This window comes from Schistocerca piceifrons, chromosome 8, assembly GCF_021461385.2.
Source record: "Schistocerca piceifrons isolate TAMUIC-IGC-003096 chromosome 8, iqSchPice1.1, whole genome shotgun sequence".
In the NCBI taxonomy this organism is placed as follows: Eukaryota; Metazoa; Arthropoda; class Insecta; order Orthoptera; family Acrididae; genus Schistocerca; species Schistocerca piceifrons.
The window spans coordinates 390,106,082-390,133,749 of NC_060145.1; positions in this window are offsets into that span (position 1 = coordinate 390,106,082).

Sequence of the window (27,668 nt, forward strand, 5' to 3'; positions counted from 1 at the left end):
AACAACTGGTGCTCCATTATAAATTTGTGTTTAAATAAATGAACAACATTGGTCTTTTACTTAAATTTCCTAAATCTTTTTCTCTGTCTTCCCGTTGATTTGCGCCCAACACCGAAGACTGTCTTTCGGTAAATGGTAAGTTGATGTGAACAGAAAGCGTATGAGTTACATTTTTTAATTGTTTAGTGACTGGATCACTTGCTTTTTTAAGCTTATAAAGTCACTTTGGAAACAATTTTTTTGAGAGAATTGTTTCTCATAAAGATTATGACGGTTTAGTAGAAAGAAAATCTACTCTGTAAAAAGACCAACATGGATTCCGCAAACAGAGATCTTGTGAACATCAGCTCGCGCTGTTCCTCCATGAGATACATAGCGCTGCAGACAAAGGCGCTCAGATTGGTCCCGTGTTCCTTGACTCGAGGAAGGCATTTGACAACATCCAGCACTTCTGTTTAGTGGGAAAACTAGATTCAAGACTTCGGCTCAGTCAACACGTCGCTTTTAATTAGACAAAATCGACCGAAGTGAAGGTAATTTCGGGGGTATACCAAGGAAATGTGATAGTACCGTTACTGTTTACAGTGTTGATAAATGATTTCGCAGAAAGCGTCGGAAGCTCTTCGAGACTGTTCACAGTTGATGTGGTTTTCTGTAAGAAAGTAGCAACGCCTGAAGTCAGTATCGGTTTGCAGAACGACCTGTAGAGAATTCGTGAATGGTTCAGGCTCTGGCATTTGACCCTGATCGTGAATATATATACCGTGTGGCGCAAACTTAGAAAAATAAAGCCACTACTGTACAACTACACCACTGATGACGAACTGCTGAGAACAGTACCTACCGTAAAATACCTTGGCATACGATCCACAGCGATCCTAAGTGAAATGACCACATAAAACAAATAGTAGCAAAAGCAGATGCCAGAGTGAGATTGATAAGAAGAATCTTAGAAAATGTAACTCATCCACGTAGGAAGTGGCTGATAAGGCGCTTCTTAGACGATTCTTGAGTATTGTTCATCAGTTTGGAAAACGTATCAGGTAGAAGACATAGAAGAGAAGATTGAGCAAAGAGCGGCGCATTTCTTCACGGTATAGTTTAGTCGGCGCGAGAGCGTTACAGGTATGCTCGACAAACTGCAGTGGCAGACACTACAAGAGAGGCATTGTGTATCAGGGAGAGGTTTACTACTGACATTTCAAGACAGTACTTTCCGCGAAGAGGCAGACGATATTTTACTTCCTCCCACAAACATCTCGCGAAGTGATGACGACAAGAAAACTCGAGAAATTAGAGCCATGGGTGCAACAGGAAAGGGGGGATCAGTTAGTGGTACCAGAAGTACTATACGCCAAACACTATAAAAAAAAATGGTTCAAATGGCACTGAGCACTATGGGACTCAACATCGTAAGTCATAAATTCCCTAGAACTACTTAAACCTAACTAACCTAAGGACATCACACACACCCATGCCCGAGGCAGGATTCGAACCTGCAACCTTAGCAGTCCCGCGGTTCCGGACTGCAGCGCTAGAACCGCACGGCCACCGCGGCCGGCAAACACTATCACCTGGCTTGCTGAGTACTGATATAGACGTAGATCATTGGTTAATTTTCTTCGAATCTTTTTAATTAATATAGTTCTCTAACACGAATTATGCTTGCCTATACGGTAAATCACATTGAATTTGTCTTCAGGATCACTTTTATCCACTCATACGATTCCCTCCATTCCCACGTAACTGAGCGTTTCTGCATTCTGATCCAGACTCAAAAATTGACTACTACGAAAACGCCTAATCATAAACATGGGCCCAAAACTGAACCAAAAGTTACTTACTGGCACGAAACAAGAAAGTAGGTATCAGAACTCCAATAATGGTGACGACAGGCGATAGCAGAGCACAGTCACCAACAACCGTTTAACAGTGGTAACTCGATCGAATGTTCCCGCTCAGAAGTGAGTGCGTCGGCGTGCGTCGACTATTGCTCCCACGGGCTGATTTTACTCGAAACAAGTGAATCGATTAAATGCTACTGTTGTGTACATAGTTCCGCGTAGTCAGCGCGTACACAACTTTCCCACTAGAGTGCGCCCCGCGAAGCACAACAGCGTCTCCGCACCACGAGATGGCGCTGTCTTAGAGACGGACCAAATTCTGCTTCCGCCGATCCGCGTATTAATATGTAACGCAGCCAATGAGATTGCTGCTAACGTAGAACCTTTTCTACTCGTGGATCACACTCGCGCAGTGATACCTGAACGCTCGAGGTATTATAACGAGTGTTAGTCTATAGTCAAGTTTCAGTCTGCGCCTAATAAGATTATCATAGCCATGAAGAGAAATGTATAGACACTTTGTCAAGTATCAGAGATATGTGAGAATAAGATTAACGTACCAAGACCAAAGGATCGTCAGATTGTCAACTGTAAACAGCATCCAGAATCAAGTTACGTAATATCTGTGCATTTTGTTATTTTAATAAATCTGTGTGAAAATTAATCAAGTTCTGTTTAAAGTTGGTCACTGTCAATCTGCTACTCTAAGCGTGCAAGTGGCATTTCTATCGTCTGACCTAAGAGCAGAAGATAAACACGCCACGATAAGACCATGAGACATATTGCTGACACTCGCCTACTTCGTTAAAGCGACAAGTCAAGTAATCTGATGGTTTGTGTACCGAAGGTCTTACAGTACGCACACCACAGCTACTAATACATAAAACTACAACCCACTTAACTGATCGTTTTCATTCGGTTGGTTCCACAAAGATGTTTGATTCAGAATAATACATGAATAATTCAAGATATTCGTGAAACTACAGCCGAATGAGTTGATTGTTCTCCAACAACCGATGAACGGACTTTTTTCGTTCGGTTGTTCCTGTCACTGAGTTGGAGGAAGTAGACGAGACGGGCCACCTGGACCGTGTTCGCTGTACAGCGTGCTCTCCACGTGACGCGGGACCGTGGGAAGCCAGGTTCGGCCTCGAACCCGCTGCAATCCTCCTACGGCTGCGGCATTCCTCCAGGTGGCCTCACGCTTATTTCTGGGCGTCAACGCCCCGTCTCGTGCGTGGGTTCACTTGCTGCTCTGTGCGTATCACGAGCTTCCACGCCACATGACGTTACATACACTCTACAGAACAACATCCTGAAAAAAATGGTTCAAATGGCTCTAAGCACTATGGGACTTAACATCTGAGGTCATCAGTCCCCGAGACGTAGAACTACTTAAACCTAACTAACCTAAGGACATCACACACATCCATGCCCGAGGCAGGATTCGAACCTGTGACCGTTGCACCAGCGCGGTTCCGGATTGAAGCGCCTAGAACCGCTCGGCCACAGCGGCCGGCTAACATCCTGAAAAACTACGTGGATTTCTGCTCTTTTGGGTGTAATGTAAATGTTATGGAGAGTTTTGGTAATGATTCACTTGCATATCACATTGTCTGATATTGTGGAATAGCGGTAAAGCGCATGCACAGAAACCGAGAGGTCGTGTGTTAGAATTTCGGTCGGACCATGGACTTTTCAGTATTCGTTTTTAATTAGGCTCCAAGTCTCAACGATGTGAGGAGAAACGACACGTGGTTCAAATTCCAGAGTAAACTGTAGGTCCCATTTCCCTGGTTGGATAACTGGGGTAGGTGTGGCGTCCAATAGAAAGATTGAACCAGGCCACTGAACCGAGAGATATTATTACAGGGTGGCGCAAAGCAGATTTTTGTCTAGTACGACATGAGGAAAGTTTCCAAACGATTTCTCATACACAAACAGCAGTTGACAGACGTTGCCTGGTGAAGCATTGTAGTGATGCCTCGTGTAAGGAGGAGAAATGTGTACCATCACGTTTCCGACTTTTATAAAGGTCGGATTGTACCCTATCACGACTGCGGTTGGTTACACGTGTTCGCATTGACGGCACTTTGGACAGTGAACGTTACATTTCAGATGTGTTACGACCCGTGGCTCTACCCTTTATTCGATCCCTGCGAAACCCTACATTTAAGCAGGATAATGCACGACCGCATGTTGCAGGTCCTGTACGGGCCTTTCTGGATACAGAAAATGTTCCACTGTTGCCCTGGCTAGCATATTCTCCAGATCTCTCACCAATTGAAAACGTCTGGTCAATGGTGGCCGAGCAACTGGCTCGTCACAATACGCCAGTCACTACTCTTGATGAACTGTGGTATCGTGTTGAAGCTGCATGGGCAGCTGTACCTATACATGCCATCCAAGCTCTGTTTGACTCAATGCCCAGGCGTATCAAGGCCGTTATTACGGCCAGAGGTGATTGTTCTGGGTACTGATGTCTCAGGATCTACGCACCCAAATTGTAATCACATGTCAGTTCTAGTATAATATATTTGTCCAACGAATACCCGTTTATCATCTGCATTTCTTCTTGGTGTAGCAATTTTAACGGCCAGTAGTGTATTTATACTACAGTAGACAACCTGAAACTTAATGCTGAAGGTTTTCAAAGTGATTTCCTTCTGCACCAGTAAGATTGTAGAGCCTTGAACTGAATTATGTGACGACTTTCTGAAGAACATCACTTTCGAATGTACGAATCTCTCTGGAAATTGCAGTTGGAGATCCTTGAGTATTGCAAGAACATCTTTGAAGACTCTGTCCTTTAGATAACTTCATAAGAAATAATCATACACATTGAGATCGCGATTATAAGGCAGCCATTCCACACGACATCCACTGAATATTAAGACGCTCACGGATACGATCTGATGCTGAATGTCGCTTGACGAAAATGGAAAAGTTCTGCAGTACGGCGTGGATGCGCTCCATCCAGCATAAACCACTAGTTTCAGAGCATTCGGCGGCGTTGTCCAGCTGGTACAAATTCATGGCCCTGAGCCTGCCTGTATTTGTCTTCTGTGATTGTTTCCTCTATAGAAAAAGACCCAGTACTATACTGTGCGCAGACTGCGCACCAAACAGCATCGTCTTTAAAATATGGGTTCACAGTACCGCTGTTCCTATGTTAGCATTTACATTCTGAAGTGTGAATTAAAATACCAGTGAGTTGTAGCGTCACAAGTTTGTTCGGAGCGAACGTATGTTTTAGGATAGCTAGCTGCATGTAACTTCGGGGGCTGACATCTGCTGGCCTAACCGGGAGTCACACGCGCAGCTGTCACTACTTGCCGTGGGAAGGGTATCCAATATATCTTACTGGACTCGTACATTCACCACCTATTGGAACCTAAATAAATGATATTGATTATTATTCAATCTTTTTCAGAATCGGTACGCTACCTTTTGACACTCAGTAGAAGACACTTAGGAAACTAAATTCAGTTAGGAAATATAATAACTGATCCTTTGGTATTATCTAAAAACATAAACATAAGTAATTAATTGAGAGTTTCATACAAAAACTTTAATTATTTTTCGTTTTCGTAATATAAAAATCAGACAAAATTATTATTGGTGTCTAAGATTGTTGTGGGAGTACATGCTAGTGAATGAGAGTGTGTACGTGGGATATTCGTCAAAATTTAATGTTGCATTATATACCGTCTTAAGTAACCTGCAAGAGTTACGCAAGCCTGTCGTGGGAAAATGTTCATAGGGAATTTACCCACTTTGCTGATGTATGTCTACGTGTGATTTCTATTGTAACAGAGCAGCCAGGAATTCAGCTGGAGTATTATCTGTACCTAAAGGATATTTCCAGATTTATTGCCTTTTCGTTTTCCTTTATTAAACATTACTTAAATGTTGGTATATCAGAATGACGTAGATGCGTCTGTGTGTAAGGATTGGTGCAGGCCAGTTTTGGCGCGAGTATGATCATGAGCGAGCAGCGAGTATGGTCAGCCCATCAGAACTAAGACGGTTCCCGCTCGGTACCTGATAGTTTTACTGGGAGTGAGACCACAAGAAGGGAGTCTCTCGCTAGCTTTGAACACGGCCATGCTACTAGTGCGAGTCAAAACAATGTCTAAAATGAAGGAATATTGAGTTCCTCGCGTTTGATACGTGTCGTGACCAACGCTGATGTCATAGACAGTTTTGTGAAGTTTGGTAGTTTTAGAGCTATATTGTTGGAATGATATTTGCGTGTGAAAATTTGGCCTTTGTAGTATCCGCGTGGCATGTCTCAGTATTCATCCACTGAGCATTTTTGGCGAGTAATTTCATTTTTGAAATCCACCAGGAGGACCGAATGTAATAACTCATGTTAGTGGTGGAATTAATGACTGTGGAAACGTTGTTTAACTCTGGCCGGATTTGGACAGATTTCTGGCTGCTGTGCGTGCGAAATGAGTGTATGAATTGGGAACTTGACGAAAACTACCAATAGTTTAAATGTGGATTGAACAGTGCCGTTTCTTTGATTATAAGAAAAAATAAACATTTTTGTGTTGAAATTTCGGATATTATTTTCCAGAAGCCAATCCATTATCTTTCCGCCCGATAAATTTTTTATTGGTAGTTATTTAACAGAATTTTCTTTCATTACTAGAGATGCGCGGCCTCAGTAATTGTAGATATTAGGTGGTGTATTTTATCAACGCTGGTTTTACATCATCTTGTAAGTATCTACGTTGCTGAGTGAAGGGACATCGAGCAGACGCCGCCCTGAGGTAGGTGAATTTCTCATTTTCAGCCTGCACAGCACACGGAATTTCAAACCCCGCCACGCCGCAGAGTGAGACCTACAATAAAACAATATCACAAGGGGAATCGTTTACGGCATACGAATAACCACAGTAGACAAACACTTCCTGACACGTGTTTGGCGATACCATGTATGTACAGGCTGGTATAATTTAACTTTCGCAGCTTGAGAGGTTCCCCATAAAAAACGAGCTGTCGTCGGACAATGAACCTATGTGGAAATATTTGTAAGGCCATGAAGAAGAGAAATTACGAATAAATCATTGAAAGAAACACATTTTAATATCCGCATAAGAGGGTAACATATGTTAATTGCGTACCATATTTACGTTCCGGATCACAACCGCTGCTCAATGTACTGAACATCTGCATCTTGAACCGCACTTGTCCCCCAAAACATCTCAGGTTGCATATGGGCCACGGAATGTTTAGCTGCCGAAACATAGCTCATGCAAAGCTTGAAAGTCGTACATTGCGTCCAGCATCCTCAGCCATGACACCAGTAACTTCTTCAACAATTTGTGACGCAATTGGCCGTCAGACTCTCCCAGGAGAAGTTTCCAAATCGCGACTGAATCGTGTTCAACCCCGGTGCGGAAAGAGGACCTCTTCGTTTTCCTTCAACCCGTCGACACTTACGAAGACCAGCAGCATTATTGTTGTTATTTCGACAAAACAACCTTACGAGATTGTAATTCACACTGATGATTGTGTTGCAACTCTGCGTTGCCGTGCTAGTACCGGCACCTAACGCCACGGACGTTATTAACTACGTCAGTCCTGCAACGCACAGTCTGAACTTCATTCGTATGAAGTTGGGTACCCACACGGTAAATAGTTTTATCTGTACATCAGCTCAAGTACCGAAAGTTTAATTACAACTGCACTTTATATGACACTTTTTAGAAAGAGACTTGAAAAAACCCAATGTCCTAGTTCCTACCAAGGGTTTCAGGAGCGGTCCCTCTAGCAAGAGGCGAAAGCCTGAAAAGTAATTATCGCTTTCTAGACCTTCACAGCTGGCATTTCCATTGCCTCACTCTCACCTTTATGGATGGCCAAATAGAGCCAAGTTATGTAACAGCCCACACTGCGAACTTTTTTCGGGAATGAAGAAACGAAACTACATACTACCATGATTTTCCACTTCCTGGCTTACCACTTACCACTACAAGGAAGGTAAAGCGGGCTGTACCACCTTGCGCGTCCTATTCTCTTTTTATTTTCATGGTTCCCAAGCGAGATGTAGATCACAAGGAGAGTAGTGACATCTACTTTGAAAACTGCTTCTCTCAGTTTACTAAAGGTGGTTTTTTGAGGGCGTCTCTTTGCTTCGAACAGTTCTCATTTAAGATCGCTGCACATCTGTGTTATAAAGCTTGATAAGTAAACGAATCTGTTATGTTCCTGACAGCACGTGTCTCAACTCCTTCGTTATCGGTCGTTATGCCTTCTTCACAAGAGATTCAAAAGCCAGTTTAGTACTCTTCAGAAGGTTAGTTTAGCGTCTTCTGGCTAATTTCCTGTCCGGATATAAAGTGACTGGCTGAAACTCACCGTGAGGCTTGTCCCATTTGAAAATGGATCGTGTATGCCACGTGAATGAATTTTCTGGAAGGATATCACGTATCACACGAGCGTAGACACGATATCGAGCACGTTGTTACAGACGGGTGTGAGCATGGCATCACATTGGTATTTAACAGGCTTAAAACGTGGAATGATAACAGACACAAGAGGCTTGGATCACAGAACATCGGAGAGAACTCAAGAGCTCAGATTCCCTAGGTACACAATGTCTAGGGTAAATCTTCACTATTGCAGATGACAATGTTCCCACAAGCGTAAGCAGCCATCCAAAAATGAGTGTGAATTCTTAAGGGGCCAAACTGCTGAGGTCATCGGTCCCTAGACTTACACACTACTTAAACTAACTTGTGCTAAGAACAACACACACACACACCCATGTCCGAGGGAGGACTCGAACCTACGGCGGGAAGGGCCGCGCAATCCGTGACATGCGCCTCAAACCTCACGGCCACTCCGCGCCCGCAGCCACTCAAGACGAATAGACGTCGTTCCCACACAGCCTAAGGGTGCCAGTTACTCTTTTCTGCCAAGATTGTATGGAAATAAATGCGCCGCATAAGATTCTGCAGTAGGCGACCGGCAAAACGTCCAAGGCCTTCCTGTGACTTCTGAACACTCAGTTGCAAGTTGAATTGGTGGGTGGTGGAAGTCGTCTATGTAAATGGGCTCTGTATCTGATATAAGTTAATTAATCACACTCCAAATAATCAATTAGGAATCCAGTGGCTACTAAAATAAATAAGAATCACAATTACTTAGGTTTATTCCGATAAAGTAATTAGCGAAACAATTGACAAACGATGACAGCATTATTATAATAAAACCGTGACACGTCGGACAAAGAGGTCGGGAGAAAAGATTCTGATAATTGCGTAAGTGAAATAATCGCAATCGTGAAGATGTACCGTGATTGTCGTGGTGTTCATTCGAAAGACAGACACATACTCTAAGACATAAAAATGAATGGAAAACGACACACTACGAAGAAACTATCCGAATGTGATGGACATAGGTAGATGTGATGTACACGCACAAACAAAGAAACGATTACAATTTAAGGAGGAAATTGAATTATTTATTCAAGAGAAAAAGCTTCACAAATTGAGCAATTCAGTTACGTGTTGGTCCACCTCTGCCACGTATACAAGCGGTTATTCCACGTGGCAGTGATTGATAGAGTTGTTGGACGTACGCCTGAAGGATATCGTGCCACATGCTGTCCAACTGGTGCGTTAGCTACTCAAAATCCCGAGTTGGTTGGCGGATCCTACCCATAACGCACCACCAAACGCTCTCAACTGGGGGGGGGGGGGGGGGGGGAAATCCAGTGAACTTGCTCGCCAAGGTACGGTTTGGCAAGCACGAAGGCAAGTAGTACAAACTCTTACTGTGTTCTGGCGGATATTATCTTGCTGAAGTGTAAGCCGAGGATGGCCTGCCATGAAGGGCAACAAAATGAGGCGTAGAATATCGTCAATTTACCGCCGTGCTGTAGGGGTGCCGTGGATGACATCTAAAGAGGTCCTGCTGCGAAAAGAAGTTGCACACCAGACCATCACTCCAGGTTGAAGGGACGTATGGCAGGTTAGTATCCCACTGCTGTCTCCAAAGACGCTTTCGGCCTGGAATCTCATAGACCGGAGTAGAATTATCTTCAGTAATGACAGCCTGGAGTGATGTTTTACGGTGCCGTTTCTTTTCATAAGAGGATCCTTCGGTAGTCATCCATAGCACCTTTACAGTACAGCGGTACCTCGATGACATTCTACGCCCTATTTTTTTATCCTTCATGGCATGCCACCCTGGTCTCATTTGTTTTTTTGTCTGGACATGTGCGTCACATCTACTGATTTCCGTCCAAGTCAGATAATTCCGTCGTGGTGAGATTTTTTTTTTCCTACGAAAGGGAATACGTCACACCTGTGGCTGGAGTTAAAAGTAGAATGTTCATTGGATCTAAATGCAAATTTTCAAAGTGAATACCGAAGTGATCGAAATACTTTAATATGACTTTGGTGTCCCTATACATCGTCTCATTGTTCCAGCTTGATCTTACCACAACAAATTATAGGCATAGGCTGAAGTGCCTGCAGAATTAGTCATTTCGACATCAACGACCATCGCCAACAACAAAGTGCAATTCAGCCCGAATTTTCTCTAAGTCCCTTGATAAATTAATTCTGGCGGCTGCAGGACGTCGGTGGCACTCAGCACAGAAGTTTTCAGGTAGAGGTATCCAGAGACCAAGTCTCTCAAAGAAGCGTGACGAAGAGGTGATTTTTGATGGAAATTTTACTAAAAAGAAACCTCCAATTGCCGCGTTTTGCGTCTCTTGCTGTATTTATATTTGCTGAGGTTTGGATCTGCTGAGGGGTGACCATTAAATGCCGCTTAGAAAAGCTTGGTTCCCTTCCCTGGGCTGTCCTATAGTTCGTTAACAGCTAGGTGCATTCTCCCATTTAACACAGAAAAAAATCATCTCACTCTCTTTCCATCTCTCTCTACGACCAATGAGAGGATGATGATGTTTGGTTTGTGGAGCGCGCAACTGAGCGGTCATTAGCGTTCGTACAAACTCCCAATTTCTACACAGACCAGTTTCTTTTCACAGTCCAATCTAGTCACTCTCACAAATGATGAGGACAACACAAACACCCAGTAACCGGGCAGAGAAAATCCACAACCCGGCCGGGAATCGAACCCGGGACCCCGTGATTCAGAGGCAGCAACTCTAGCCCCCACACCACGAGCTGCGGACGCGACCAATGAGGTGGGTCCTCGTCAGCGCATTTCAGCTTCTCTATCTGACTTTTAGTTTATTACTGTTAGCCAATCTCTGCGACTGTTATGTAAACATTTAGTGTTTGTGAAGTCAGATGTCCAGCCGCGTCTCACGCTTTCAAAGACCCAAAACAGCAGGTCCCCAAGGCATTTTCGAAGTATTTAGCTGTGGTGTCCGATGCTTCTTGGGGAAAACTCAGTTTTCCACTTTTCTGCACATTAGTACCGTATCCTAAAAAGCGATCCCCCTCCTTCCACTCCAGAGTTGCAAAGCGGTTTTGGCTGATGGAGCTTGTGCCGCAGTAGATCCTGCCTGTTTGTCCACGATGCTCCAGGTGCTCTGGTCAGCATTACAAAAGGTTGTTCAGTGGTCTGCGAGCCATATGCCTGCGCATCTTCTAGTCTATTCTTCCAAGAAACAGCTCCAAGAGTGGTGGCCTACCTAACTCCCCAGGCAGCCTGGGTACTGCTACACCGTCCCAAATCTCCTTCCTACACCCTCTAAATCTATATCTATATCTACATCTACATGGATACTCTGCAAATCACATTTAAGTGCCTGGCAGAGGGTTCATCGAACCACCTTCACAATTCTCTATTATTCCAATCTCGTATAGCGCGCGGAAAGAATGAAGACCTATATATTTCCGTACGAGCTCTGATTTCCCTTATTTTATCATGGTGATCGGTCCCTCCTATGTAAGTCGGTGTCAAAAAATATTTTCGCATTCGGAGGAGAAAGTTGGTGATTGGAATTTCGTGAGAAGATTCCGTCGCAACGAAAAACACCTTTCTTTCAATGATTTCCAGCCCAAATCCTTTATCATTTCTGTGACACTCTCTCCCATATTTCGCGATAATACATAACGTGCTGCCTTTCTTTGAACTATTCCGATGTACTCCGTCAGTCCTACCTGGTAAGGATCCCACACCGCGCAGCAGTATTCTAAAAGAGGACGGACAAGCGTAGTGTAGGCAGTCTCTTTAGTAGGTCTATTACATTTTCTAAGTGTCCTGCCAATAAAACGCAGCCTTTGGTTAGCCTTCCCCACAACATTTTCTAAGTGTTACTTCCAACTAAAGTTGTTCTCATTTATATAAGGCATGCAAATCCCAATAAAAGATGTAATGAAGATTATTATTACATCAGTCACTTACTAACAATCACTAGTATTGTTATGTATCATATCCCTTGGTGTCGATTATATATTCTGATCAAATGGGCCTTTCAGTATGATTTTACATACGTTACGGAACTGTTCCCGTAAGATCGGTCTCGTAACACATTGTACCAGAGCTTTTACAGTAAATCAAAGTCTTCCGTTCGACATACACGATTTTTGTGGTGCTGTGTTGGTCTAACACCATATCAAACTTCGTAGCCTCCCAGCGAGTGCAAAGTGTCATTGTCCCCATAAGCAGCACAAAATATGTAAAGTTACCCTACCTACTGCCATGGCGGCCTTCTAAGTGCTAGCAAAAAACTTTGACAACTTGTCACAAACAGGGGGCAACTAAATTCCCTTTACAGATGTTGAGGACTTATAGTGGAGCCCAAGACAATTAAGTTTATTACAGGAATTCATGTGTCAAAACGTACCATTACCGTGCTGCACGCAAAAACCAAATCACGTTTCACTCTGACTTCTGCAGCACGTCGTCTGGGTCCACTTACAAGCAGAGCTCAATGTGACGACCACCGACGCCAGCACAGATCCGGTACCTCTGTACTACGTTTCAGTACACACGATCACCAATTCCTGGTCCTTCATCATCTGGCACAGCTTTAGCGTGCACCAGTAAGTCTTCCTTGGATGCTACAGGGGTCTTGTAAATCAAGGATTTCATGTGAGCCTGCAGGTGGTAGTCCAGTGGATTCAAGTCAGAAGAAGAAGCAGGCCGAGCGATCAGGCAGTCACAACCTATTCACTAATGGCCAAATCGTTTGTCCAGATGATCTTGGACGGCACGTGAAAAATGAAGTGGTGCGCCATTGGGGTGGAACCACATGTTTTATCATACACGCAGCAGCACGTCTCACGAGAGCTAATTCAGTATGTTACGAAATAATCACAAGAACGCTGCACTGGTAAGATGTGGTGGAAGAAGGTATGATCCAACCACATCTCCATCCAGGCGTCCTCCTCAAATGTTCAGACCACATGACTCATAGAACTCATAGGGGTGCACCTTAAGTGGTTTGTCATTAGGCCGCTCATGTAAGTTGTGGGAATTAACACCTTTGCTAGCAAACGTGGCTTCACCTGTGAAAAGGATCTGCTGTGGGAAGTCCGGATTGTCGATACAACGATACAAGAGGCACCTGTAGAAGTTGGCTCAGGACCGTAACTTCCGTGGCTGCATTGCCTATACCTTCTAAAGGTGGTGTGCATGTTGCTGCTGCTCACGCTGAACAGTCCAGAGAGTTTGGTGATCCTCATTCTGTATAACTGCTAAGGTCTGGTACTCATCGTCACATCATCTTACATTGCATAGAGTACAGGCTCCTTAAAATCAGGCGTGCAGAGCCGCTGTGGATCACCACAGTCGTCCCTGTTGGTGGTGAATGTACCCCCATCTCTGAGGCCCACTGGCTCACTGTAACAAAGAGGTAATGCGAAGCTATCTCGCCATGGAGAACACTCTCCACATACAAATGACGAGCAGCTCTCCCATTGCAACGAGATTCACCGCACAGTAACATCGTGTCAGCGTATTCCGCAAACGTGTGTGGTTCACCATACTCAATAGCAACGTACTAATAATTATATGTATAGGGTGCGACCATAAAGTTTCTTTTCGAAGACTGTCCAGACTAGAATCGGTACGCCAATTGGCCAAAATCGCCGTGAACATAGCAATCATCCCACCAACGCACTAGGTGGAAGACACCAATTCGGTAAGACGTCTTATTCTGCTGTGTGAAGAAGTCTGTAATTGTTTGCTGCACATCCTCGACCGACGGAAATTGTCGTCCCTTTAAGGCCTCTTTTAAGGGACCAAAGGCATGATAATCGCAAGAGAGGAGATCAGAACTATAGGTTGTGTGCTCCAGTGTCTCCCACTTGAGCTGGTGTAACTTCTACAATTAGGCTGGTATTGCGGATCGACAGGCGTCTTTTGTTAAATCGCGACTATCATAGAACTTAGCACACCATTCTACAATCGCAATTTTCGATAGGCATGCTGCTCCATGCACATTCTCCATTCCCTGATGGATGTGCATCGGTGTTTGACCTGCAACAGCCAGGAAACAAACAGAAGCACACTGGTCCTGTTTCGAAGCATTTGGTAATAACGTCGCCATAGTTCACGTCTCCACATTTACTGCACACATGACGGAAAGACACGAATGTCACACTAACCTCTTACCTTCACGTCGGTCCTTATATATCCACGTCAGAGTCACTCTGAGTTGCACGTACACTGCAGCACCGCCTTCAAACGGAAACTTTTTAACCATATCTTATACATACAGTTTGTGCTCTGTACTGTAGATAATGGTTACTACTGTGTAGCAGTAAAATATAAACCAACACCGCAAGTGCAACATAAGGTACAAACCTCTCTTGGTGGGTGCAGTAGTAGAGTATGAACGAAGACCACAAGCACAACAGCAGTTACAAAGCTCTCTAGCTCCAGAACGAGTGATTTTTCCATGACTTTCCAGAACAGCTACTAAGAATCATGGCAGCAGACAGCGCATTACAGAAGTGCTACAAGCAAGAGTAGGAAACTGTCAATGAGAATGTCTACATTCTTCTTGTAATTCTCATTGGCTGAAAGTCGTACATTTTAAATGATTTTCTGGAGTGATTTTGCAGCTCATGAAATCAGAGGAGTCAGCTTGTGGCCATCACGGGTTGTAAAAGTTGTGCGACCTCTGCAACAGCGCTGGTGCTTTCTGAGTATATTTTAGGAGCAGAGAATCGGTGATGCTGAGTGATCAAACGAGTTATTAGGTGTGCTTTGAGAGACTAAGAGAATCCAAATTACATTCCTGGGTGCAAGTGTGGGCTTATGTTTATGCATTTGCATGTTTTTATCTGAGCGTTTTGTGGGTAAATGGGTGTGCTCTAGTTTGGTAAAAGATGATCTCTGAGTACAGCATAGAGACATTAGTTAGAGGTGGTGCTGGATAAAGGTGATAGACTTTGCTAGAAATAATTAGTCTGAGATATATATGAAGCTGAGAGTATGTGTGTACGCCTGGGATCACCTCCAAAATCCATTATGGCACAGAAGCATCATATCTCAAGAGTATCAGCACTGTGGAGTTTATAACATCAGGAGAAGAGATGCTGACTAAATCGTGTTTCCTATGGCCACTCATGTTTAGACGGCACTGCGCGATGGGAATGTGTGGGAACAATATTGGCCTGCCAAATCAATCTGCATTGCAGGGTAGCCTATTTGTAAGGAACAACAAACAGTTTTCCACGCCTGGGCTTGTAGGCTGTCCGGCTGGTCCCGGCAGAGGTTCGAGTCCTCCCTCAGGCATGGTTGTGTGTGTTTGTCTTTAGGATAATTTAGGATAAGTAGTGTGTAAGCTTAGGGACTGATGACCTTAGCATTTAAGTTCCATAAGATTTCACACACATTTGAACAATTTTTTTGTAGGCTGTCCTGCACAATAGGTGTGTTGTGCTGGTGTGCTATCAGCCTGCTTTAGTGACTTGCTTTGCGTGACGGCCTTTACGTCAGACACCAACAACTCATTTTTAAACCCATGATGTAAGCCTGCCCTGCATGACAGGCATGCTGTGGGAGCAGTATTGCTCTGCTTTATTAAACTGTATTGCAGGGGCTATATACATGCTGATGGTCATAGTTGGTGACATGTTGGGATGGATATAGCAGGAGATGGAGAGTGAGAGGGAGTAGGAAATGGACAGAGAGAGGGTAGGAGGGTAAGATGCATGAGGTACGTGGAAGGTGTAGAAGGGGATAGAAAGGGAGTGGATAGTTGTGGAAGGAAGTGTGGGAGGTGGGAAAAGAGAGAGGGCGAGATGGATATGGCCAGAGAGAAGTGGGGAAGACATGGTAAGTGAGAGGGGCTGAGGGAAATGGACAAAGAGGAGGAGGAGATGAAAAGACAGATTGCGGAGGAAACACACATATAGAGGTGGGAGGATGAGGTGGACAGAACGAGGGAGAGGTGAGCACAGGCAGGAGGGGTGGGAAGTGTGTTCAATATATATCTGTCGAATGCACACACTTGACTTTGAACTGTGTTTATTTGTGAAAGTTGTGTGAAGGTCGTCTATAGAAGCATTAACAATGTACATATTCCAGCCAAGTGCTCTCTCTCTCTCTCTCTCTCTCTCTCCCTCTCCCTTTCCCTTCCTCTCTTTCTTGATATGGAAGCAACGAGGCTCAGACGAAAGTAACGTTTCGTATTGAACCCATAATGAAAGCACTGATCACAGTGACAGACGTGACCGACAGTGTTATAAATCATAAAGGCACGGGACATCAAAGATAATTGTTAGGTATAATAAGAAGACCACTGCCTACACAGCGTCTGCTGATAATAAAATGTCCGTACAGGGTTCTGTATTCTTGTCTCAGGTATTACTTGCCAAAGTAGAAAAGAAGTCCCAAATGTACATGTTCAAAGGCAAATACTTGATAGGATATGGATCATTCTATCAGCGTCGAGGATGGTCTGTAATGTGTAGTTTAGGCAGTTTCTCTCACCACGTTCGTAGCTAAACTATTATTGGTTGCGTTTGTTTCTTTACTTATTCCTCTAACTGTGATGCTGCTATCAGATGCAGCACTTAAAAGCATCTCATGTATCAGTAAGTTCTAACAGACTGTTCCACACTTACCAGGACCTGTTCTCACTTTACCCTCGTTTCTCTTTCGTAAAACACAACACACTGACAATTATTTTCGATCATTTCTCGTTGTCAGCTTTCAATAAATATCTGTGACACTATTTTTTTGTCTGTGCTATGATTCCCTGTATGGTTTAGCACAGTTGTTCTCTAAATCTTTCTTCTTAGCATACAATGCTTTTTGGAGCATGCCCTCAAAACCGTTTTCTTTGACCATGTTCAGTGCCGTTGGTGCTTAAGAGCACTCAAGTCTCGGAACTTTTAATTTAGAAGCATCCCTGTGCACTTTCTTCTTATAGAAGTACTTGGTAAACTGGTAAGAAACTCACAATTTTCTCACACTGTCTTTAAGCGCAACCTTTTCTAATTTGTTTTCTTTCATTAATTTTCCACGTATTTGATGCACTTTGCTCTCTTCACTTTCATCTCCTTTCAACCCAATACTTTCTGGGACATAATTATACATTTCTCTATAAGCAAATAATTCACTAATCCCAACCTTTTTTTTTTTTACGCTATCTCATCTCTGGCTAATACAGTATTGAACATGATGAAATTTCCAAAAAAGTTACAACTTGACGATCAGAAGGGATAAAACAACTCCCTTTGCAAATATACATCATTCACTGACCCAAGACGTTGCGGAAGTTTCTATGTCAGGGTCTCCTAGCAAACCATAACAACTTTATCTTTGTTTTTTTTTAGATAAATGTATGCATTGAATTATGTCAACTTCATTTGTTCGGAGGAAAAAATTTGGAAGAGCGAGAGCACGACTTTCTATTCATCTCGCATGAATTCGTATGTAAACGTAGAACTGGTGTACCGATGTTTTGGAAAGCGACTGTTAAAAACGATTTTAGCAACAAAACGGAAAACAAATTTGTCGCTGGTAATGCAGAGTATCTGAAAAACTAACCATAAATTAAAAGTGAAGCAGTATCTAGAGAATGGGTATACGACATTCAAATGAGTTGTAGAAAGACATTAAGAAAGACGGGAAAACCTGACAGATAAACAAGACATTCGTTTACGACTTTGAGTTTTTCTTCAAAACAAAATATTTTTTCTGCCTAATCTTAGACCTCAGTACAAACAAACTCGGTTCGACGACTGCTCTTTATATTCCAAGCCACTTCCTGCTCGCTGATATTAGAAATTGTAATCAATTTCCGTTTGCGAAAGCTGTATCGTCGGGGTTCCCAGAACGTCGTCACTATCAGCATTGTGTTCTGTCTATGAATTATTGAAGAGGTGTGGCGTATCGGCGTTGACACTGATCCTTTAGCTGCAAGCAGCTCGTAAGGACCAATGATAACAGCACACCAAAAATTCTTCATGAAAGCACTGAAATAAAAAAAATCAGTAAATATGTGAATGCACTATCTGACCAGTCACTGTAGATTTGAGTGGAGCAGTAGAACAATAACATTTGTACCGCATACAACGTTAAAAAAGCGAAATGAAAACGAATTAAAGAGAAATAAAAATAATGGAACATGCAGCAAGCTATTTCTTATAAATAACTCTCAAACTTTCATGTGGAAGACGTGACTGAATAGCCCATCTCTGTTTTAATAAGCGTTAATATCTTCCACATGCGTAGTCGTATTTAAATGTAAACAACTGTGAAAACCTTTGAGGACAAATGTCAACAAACGATATGTGTTACATGATACTGTTTACTTTTTTCTAGACTAACATTGGACATGTGTTTTGTTTGTTGGCTGTTGCAACGCCGCCGTCAAGATTTACTGTTTACTTGATTTAGAAGAATGACCGTGAATATAGGAACTCCACGCCGTGTTACGACAAAAATTTTTGAGTATGCATCGTATTGTAGTAATATTTTTCTGAAATTAACAAGAAAGAAAATATTGAAAGTATCTGGAAGATGACGTAGTTATCTCTAATGACTTAATATCGTACAGCATTAAACTGTGTAACGACAGTAAGAGATATTAATAATAATAATAACAATAATAGCACTCATAAAAATTGGAATACTAATCATTCAAGAAACAACATTAACATTGATATATGGTAAATGATACCGTGCAAGTGGTGAAGGCTACCAAAGAAGTTCATATATGGTAAATGATACCGTGCAAGTGGTGAAGGCTACCAAAGAACTGTAGCGGCTTTTCAGATGTCATAAGAAACATTGTTAATATATGAGTCTTCAAACCGTTCTTTACTGAAAAAGTTCTTATGAACAGAAGAGATTCACTGTGAATGAAAACTCTTCAAGCCGCATGAGCTGTTGTGTATTCCTTTATTGGAAACACTACCGGTTTCGCACCGTTACGGTTGCGTCCCCAGGTGATGCAATGATTAGCCCTCAAACATCACCTGAGGATGCACCTTCAACGGTGCGAAACCGGTAGCGACCATGTAAAGGACTACACATGTAAAGCATCTTGAAGAGTCTTCATTCATTGTGAATCTCATCAATGCTTAAGAACATTTTTAGTAAAACATTATTTGCAATTTTTTAAATATTATCAATGTACTTGCAGTTTTGCAACTGTGACTTCGCTATGTGGGAAACGGTATGTAACATACGACTATAGTGCGAAAATGTTACCTCACTTTACCTTTTAATTTGAGGTAAGGATTACTAGCGCATTATGATGATAGGCTGTCGATAAAGATTTCGTAGTCTTTTTCGAGTATGGATTATTCAAACGGTGTTATTAAGTTATTTTGCCATTTTCAGATTAATTTGTTGTACTATATGATGGTCTTTGTCATTGGTTTCACGTCTGATTGGGTTAGCAAGTTGGTTTCATTGACTACTAATCACTAAAATTCACAAATACGAAAAGAGCCACTGAATAGCTGCACTTTACAACATGTTGTCGAACGTATCTTGTTTGTCGGAGTTCACAAGATACTGCTTTATGTTTCTTTTTTTCTTTTCCTTTCTTTAAATCATGAGCCCTATCGCATCAGAAACAGAGTGACGCGCCAACGTAAATTCAGTTTGTTCGTCGGTCTTCATTGATTTGAGGGGAGGAGAGAATACTAATTCCAGTTTCTCAGTGGAAGAGTGGGAATTCGTAACTGTTCAAACGACTGACATGTATGCCAATCATGTTAATGGAATTACAATTCCTAGACTCTATATTTACTATACAATGAAACTTAGCAGTCATTACTCTGCTTCGCGCGTTAAACAAGAGATTACACTATGATCGTTGCATAATTCAAACGTTTGACGAATTTGTGAAGAAATGACTGCTCTGACAGAGATGAGTAGCCAAGGATAAAGTGCAGGACAAAGGAGGAGACGCTATAGACAACCGATCTATTAACAGCTTACGTAAATCCTCACGTGGCTGGTCACACAAAGGGACACCATGAGAAAAGCGTAAAATTTATTCGCAACCAATTGGCTGCTCTCTCACATTAAAATCGCTAAAAAAGTAAGAACTGAAGCGAACACCACAAGGCACTACTCACAGCAACGTGGCGTGCAACGGACTATCCTACACCGTGGAAATAACCAACAATAAGAGGTAAAACAATCTAGATCACTGTTTGTTAACAGGGGAAAACTTCAGGGATGTACTCGGCATCATGAGCGGGACGAGACATTTCCTGATGCCTCTTGTAGGCAGTCACATCGAAGAATCAGTCAGTTACGAGAAATTGCGTACTCGACTCATTGGTGACGAAAAAGAACCCCACTGAAATGATTAACATGAAAGAGCAAACACGGTGGGTTGGTTTAGAGTCAAGAAGTGGGTAAAACATCATCATCATGTGTAAACCTTCAACAAAGAAAACTTGCTTAAAATACAAAAATGAAGATCGTGAACTTTCAGAGACGTCCCATAAACATTATCCAAGTAATACACCGAAAGAGAAACACTGTTCGAGCCTGACCGGTACCGCAAAGCATTGCAGAAGCCCATCTAACGAAACGTGGTAGCAATCAAAAATCGTGTAGTACAACAAATTAATCTCGAAATGGCAAAAATAGCTTACAAACACCATTTGAACAATTCCCAGTCGGAGAAGACTACGGAAACGTTATCAACAGCTATTTAGCCTCACGTCCTAAGACGTCTGCTGTAATTTACCAGTGTCTGTCCATCTTGAACTTGAACTCGACGGAAAGAGCCTCTTTTCTTTTCGTAACGTTCGTCAGCGCTGCTTCCACAGCGCGCCGCAACTCTCAACGGTCATTCTCAGCTACAGGAACACTACCAACCTCTGCTATTCAGCTAAAAAATTTTGGCTTCTGTGACGAATTAACTCTTTGTCTAATCATAGAACCAAAAACCTCCGGTTTTTTTTTAAGGCCCGGTGCAATTTTGCGGCATCCTGAAGGCTCCCATTGATCGCCATACTATTGCTACTTCTTATGGACATAAAAGGGGCGGGATCAGTATGCAATCTACTTACAGATATCAGTTATCTCGCACAGTCATACAAACTTTTATTCTATAACAATTAATTGAAATGTTGTTCTTTAACTTAATGAAACGAGCCTGCCCAAATCTTAACAGACGTGTTTCAAGTGGACATCGTGAATTTAGTGCAGGACATTTTCTCCCTCAGTCTTTCCGTGGCAGTTTTTGTGTTAAGCATTCCACTGTGATAATTCTCTTCTGCCGGCGTCTGATCAGATTACCCCTATATATACATATAATAATTCACGTGCTTTCCGCAAAGCACCACAATGTATGCAGCAATATTAATGCACACTGCTTCTCACAGTGTGGCCGATTGTTCATCACCGACTACCACTACGAACGGTAAAAAACTCTATGGTCTAGTCGGTACAGTTCTCTTTCACGTGATAACAAAATGTTTACTCATACTATTCATACAGGTTGTAACGGGTAGAAGAGCAGATTTTCTATTTGTGACTGAAGACGGTGTACTGAACAACATTAAACAACATTACATCAGCAGTTACGCCAGCTGCAGATCATTAATTATAACTTTTAGAGGTCGTATGTTTTTAGGTTGGTAAGTATCTTCAAGGATTTGCAACAAGAGCGAACCGTTATGCTTATTTTCCCCTGAGCAGAAGGTCAGATGTTGAAGTGCGGATGTGCAGCCGCAAAACGGATAGTCTATACTGATAGGCATAGTCCACTTAGTGCTGGAGTTCGACCGTGTAGAAAACTTCAGGTTGTAAAGTTTGTGACTTGCTTGTCAGAAGACTGTTTGACACAGATATAAAACAGGCAACACATTGATCTGTGAACATATTAAGGTATCGCATATAAGAATATCTGCACTTTTGGGTTATACCCTATATATTTCATTTCATACTATAGACTATATTTGTAAATTAATATAACAACATTAACGCACCTGGTTCCGTGAGACACTAACAGATGCTATTAATTTCTGCGTTTGCCGAATGTTTATATATACATCGAGATACTTCAAAATGGATTATTAAACCAAATCGACAATTGAAAGAAGGAAAACATATGTCATGCCTTCATGTTTTGAATGTGTGTGTAGCTCAAGAGCATATTAATGCCTTGAATTCGCTATTCAAGCTAATTTGCATTAATTAAATATGTGAAATACCAATAACAAACTTAAGCGAGGGATATTGTAATCTAACTAATTAAAGCAAGACAGAGTGTGACATTTTGAATCTATAAAAATGAAAAAATCTGTTCAGCCAGCTGTAAGAATCAAATAACGAAAGTATGTTTGTTATAAATGCTTTCTTTTTACGAAATGTTTCTATTTTGAGGCTTTGTCACAATGCCGATAGTCGATCTTTACAACAGTAACTAGCAGCTTACTCTCAAATGTTTTAAACTTCGCTACTGCGACTGAGTTGGAATGGGCCAGGAGTCTGCCGCCAACGAACCGGTGTAATTGTCATTAAGCTTATCCATTACGGTTGTTGTAGAACCCGTGACTGTTAACTGAATGTAAATATGATAGGCAGATTCTGTTTGTTCCAGCATTTGCCAGTATTCCAGATCACGTTAATGTAAGAACAAAAATAAGTCAACAGTTCACTTGAACTTTTGTCCTTGGTTTGTAAATATAAACTGTATGGTCATACGAATAGCTTTAGTTCATTACAAACACTATAGCTTTTATACAGTTACCGTCAGCTAAAGTAAACAGGATCTACTCTTACTAACGTTCCAGATCACATTAACGTAAGAACAGAAGTAAGTCAACAGTTCATTTGAAGGCCTGTTATTATTTATAAATTAAATTTAGATATAAAGGTCACGGTCACACATACAGCTCTATCTCAGTGGAAATACAATAACTTTGTATTATCGACTCCTGGGCATTCATGTTAATGCCAGTCTTGACTAATATATTTTCTACAAAGTGACTGCTTCATACATTAATATACAAGTAGATATAAGAAATCAGATCACTTTAAAGTTGTTTTTGCAGTAAATCATTTATTTATTTATTTTATATTATGCTCTCATGTTATATTCTGATTAAAATATTTGCCCTTATATAGACTTTAATAAATGTAAAAAAGAACAAATTACATCTCTGTGCACAGTAGGCCTACGCCATATCTTTTTTGTCAAGATCTTTGTTACAAGCAACAGCTGTGCAGTACATGCTGGATGCTGGCAAAGTTTCGCTGTCAGAGTGTAAATTAGTATAGATTGTGTAAAAGTGTATGACCTGATACACCAACTGGGCATCAAAATGGAAGCAGGCAGATGGACACTAACGGAAAAAAGCCGCTCGTACTATCGCAGTAAGTAAAAAACTAAATTATATCCATATCGACAGATAAACACTAATCATAGCGATACATTAAAGAGTGTTCCATCTTCTTGTCACAGAGCCAGCACCAAGCCTTATGCTAGAAATAATGATGTAATATTCATTGCTTATATTGATAGCGAAAGTTTTGAGCGGGTTATTAGCAGAAGTTAAAGTGTCTCACACCAGGAACAGAGATAAACTATATCCATCCAGGAGCAGCCACAATCCTCTTATTTCTCCTCTTGTATTCTGTGGAAATTCTTCGTGTGAATCTTTGTAGTTTTAATTGTCCATATCGGTATTTTGGTTTCACCAAGCGATTTATTTTTTTGCAACTCGTCTTTTGCTTTGGTAAGCCGGTACTAACAACACACTAGCGAAAGAATGCCAACGTAATGCTTAGTTTGTCGATATCCATCCCAGTATGTCACGAAATCCATTCGCCGTTTGGCTGCAAAGTGTTTTTGAAGGTGCTCAGAGCTCTGCCTTCTGACAAACAACACGCTTGTGGATGCCTACCAAAACATCAGTGCAGCTCTCAAGATGTTTCTTCTGCTGTCGAAGTTTCCGTCGGTACAAAAACATACTTATTCGATAACCCCTTTTAATTTTTACCTGTTTTCACGACAAAGAGTGAGGAAACAACAGTGACGTGAACTAAATGGTTTAATTTAGCTGGTCACCATAGTCTCAGTGGAGGTTTATGGATTTCAAGACAAAAGGTAACGAAGAATTTTCCAAGTTACTAAACTCAGTGGAATAGCAAACACAACGAGTCGAAAGTTGCGGTGAAAGGATAAGGTAAGGGCGAAGATTACATGAAGTTGGTAAAATAGGTTCACTACAAAAATTTGTATTACACGTGATGTGGTTTTCCTGCAAATAGTATTTTTACACAGACTAGAAGAATACTACGGAGCATTGATACCAGCTCTCTTGTAAAACAGAACATTGTCGATTTACACTGCTAAATTGACTGTAAAGATACACTGAGACAATGACGTTTGTTGTAGAGTACTGGTGCAAATAGTCCGTGATAATGCGCGCCATCATAGCCAAATTTGACACCTGCTTGTATCGTAGCCTTTCGTACCTCTCCCACGTTCAATGGGATGCGATGGCCGTCATCCATAATACACACTTCCAGTCTTGCACGTGTAAAGTGTTTCACATGGTACGATATACAATCGGGGGAACGAGTTGATCAGTTTACAGGTCCCCTTCCCTCAACTGGACATTCAGGAAACTTTTATTGAAAACCGAATAGTGGAATTTCTTGGGCTATGAGATAATTCTGATACAATGTGTTACCTTTTGTCCACAACTGGACATCCTCTTCGACCCTGTTAGATAATTGGTGTACTTCTAGCCATTCAATAATATGTCGAAAAGAGTTACACGACGCCATGAGAGAACTCCTCTCCCCCCACTCTCATACCCGACCCTTAAGCTTAATGCAGACCCTTTCTCTTGCGAGACAAGTATTGAAGCCACAAATCGATCGAATCCCTGCTGTGGAAAAACGACGATTGGACTACTTGCGTGAGATTTTTTGGCAATTTACCACGTTCTATAACGCACATACCGTGCAAGTCCTCAGTATCTAGCTCAGAAAACACAATAAATAGTGAAAAAGCATTAACACACAAACCAAAGAGCACACGGTTAACTGATGTCGCACAGAGTATTCCTCCCTTACCTTAACTTGCGACTATGGTGTCAAGGAAGGGCATCCACCAACAAAGTTAAAACAAAAATAACTACAAATACGGAACAGCGGACCCCGACACGACAAGCAACAAGCGGGACAATCACTAATAAGAAAGAGGCGCTCTTCCACTATTCTGCTCCGTATAACAAGACCCACGGATTCTTATTTTCGATTTCTGCCCGTAGGTACAGATGCAGCGGTAACAGTGACTCTAGATGGACGAATCACGTTCATCGAGTGTATAAACAATCTTCCGTGACTTATGTTTACTAGAACTCGACAATATACTCACTTTTGCTATCAGGTTTGAGTTTAAAAGCTGAACTCTTAGTGAAATCGTTGTTTGGACTCAATTATTGTGAGTCTCTGTAAGTACTTCTCTTGTGTCAAAACAGCAAGCCAATTGCACACCTCGCCTCAGAAAGTGGGAAACCGCATGATCTGGGTTCGCGTTGAAACACTGTAATCACAACTGAAATCTCTGTCATGCAGTCCAAATTTAAGATTTCTGTCGTTTTCCTACACCACTTACGGCTAAACCCTTGATGGGTCTTTTGGAAAGGACATCCTGGTCGATATTCTTCCCAATTCTTCCTCAACCCCAACCTGCGCTACGCCCCTACTGTCCTCATCGTCGACACACCGCTAAATAAAATCTTCCTTTCGTTTCTGGAACACTCACAATGATTCCATAGTTTTCGTGAGATCGCGAAAATGACAGAATGGTTGTTAAAAACAGGGAATGACTAGTTTCGTTCCCCATCCTTCCCCAACAGAGCAAGTGTGTCCAATAGGTTGCTGCATAAGCTTGTAGCGTTTTTGTTTTACATGCTGGTATTCCGGTTTCTATGGGTTTATTTATCCATTGTAATTTTTTATTTGTAGTTCACTGTTGCTATCTCAGTTTACATATTGTCAGTTTGTGATTTGGAGAGAGTGATTGCAGCTGTAGTCCGCAGCTCGTGGTCGTGCGGTAGGGTTCTCGCTTCCCGCGCCCGGGTTCCCGGGTTCGATTCCCGGCGGGGTCAGGGATTTTCTCTGCCTCATGATAACTGGGTGTTGCGCGCTGTCCTTATGTTAGTTACGTTTAAGTAGTTCTTAGTTCTAGGAGACTGATGACCATAGATGTTAAGTCCCATAGTGCTCAGAGCCATTTGAACCATTTTTTGAGTGGAGCTGTGCACGGTAGAAAATCGAATGCCAAGTGGATAAACTGAAACATTTTCGACATATTATCTGTTTCAGTTCAGTAGAAGGTGACAGGAGCGGAGTCAGCGAGAAAATTTGCGCCATGTATGGGGGTAACGCCACTGGACAGAGCTCGGCAAGAAAATGGTTTTTCGTTTTGAGGAGGATCGTTTTGACATTGGTGACGCTCCACGATCAGGAACACTTTCAGGGTTCGATGAAGACCATTTGAACGCATTTGGCCACAATGATCCACATCAGTGTACTGGAGAACTGGCAAATGTGATGAACTATGATCATTCCACTATCTATCGACATTTGCGTACAACAGGGAAGGCTAAATAATTGGGTGTATGGGTACCGCATCCTCTAGGTCAAAATCACAAAAATCAGTGGGTGGGCGTATGTGCATCTCTGCTTGATCATCATCAGTCCTCTCGTGCACAACACTGACCATTCCTATCCTGTACCGATACTGGAGACGAGAAACGGTGCATTTATTTTAACATACGGAAAATAAATAAATAGTTGAGGCCAAACAAAGCAGCAACTCTCCGTACAAAGACCTGCGCGGATCCACAAAAGATAATGTCATGAACCTGGTGGAAGGGCGGCGGTGTGGTGTAGTACTAATAGCCATCACTGTTGACATTTGTGGTCAACAACTGAGGCGTCTTGCAGACGCAGTCCAAGAACAAAGAGCAGGAAGACCGCGTGAAGTGATGCTATTCCACGATAACGCCCACCCGCATTCTGTTAGAATGACAGAAAACATCACACGGTTGGGAAGACATTCAGTACTCACCTTATTCGCCTGATCTTGCGTCCTCACATTTTCAATTTTCCCGCTCTCTATCGAACAACCTTCAAAGAAATTCCTTTCCGGATGAAACTGCGCTTAGAACATGGTTCGAAGAGTTCTTTGCCTCAAAATGACATTATTTCTACAGTCGCGGAATCGAGAAGTTACGCCAGCGTTGGCAGTTTGTTGTAAGTAGTGAAGGATAATATATTATTGATGACTAAAGTCTCAGTTATGTGTTTCTGTTATGTTTACGAGTATTAAACTTATGGAAAAACGCTATGAATCAACCTAATATAATAATATTTTTCCTACCTTTTTAACATTCCTACCTTTTTAATGGAAGCCAGAAGCTTTGA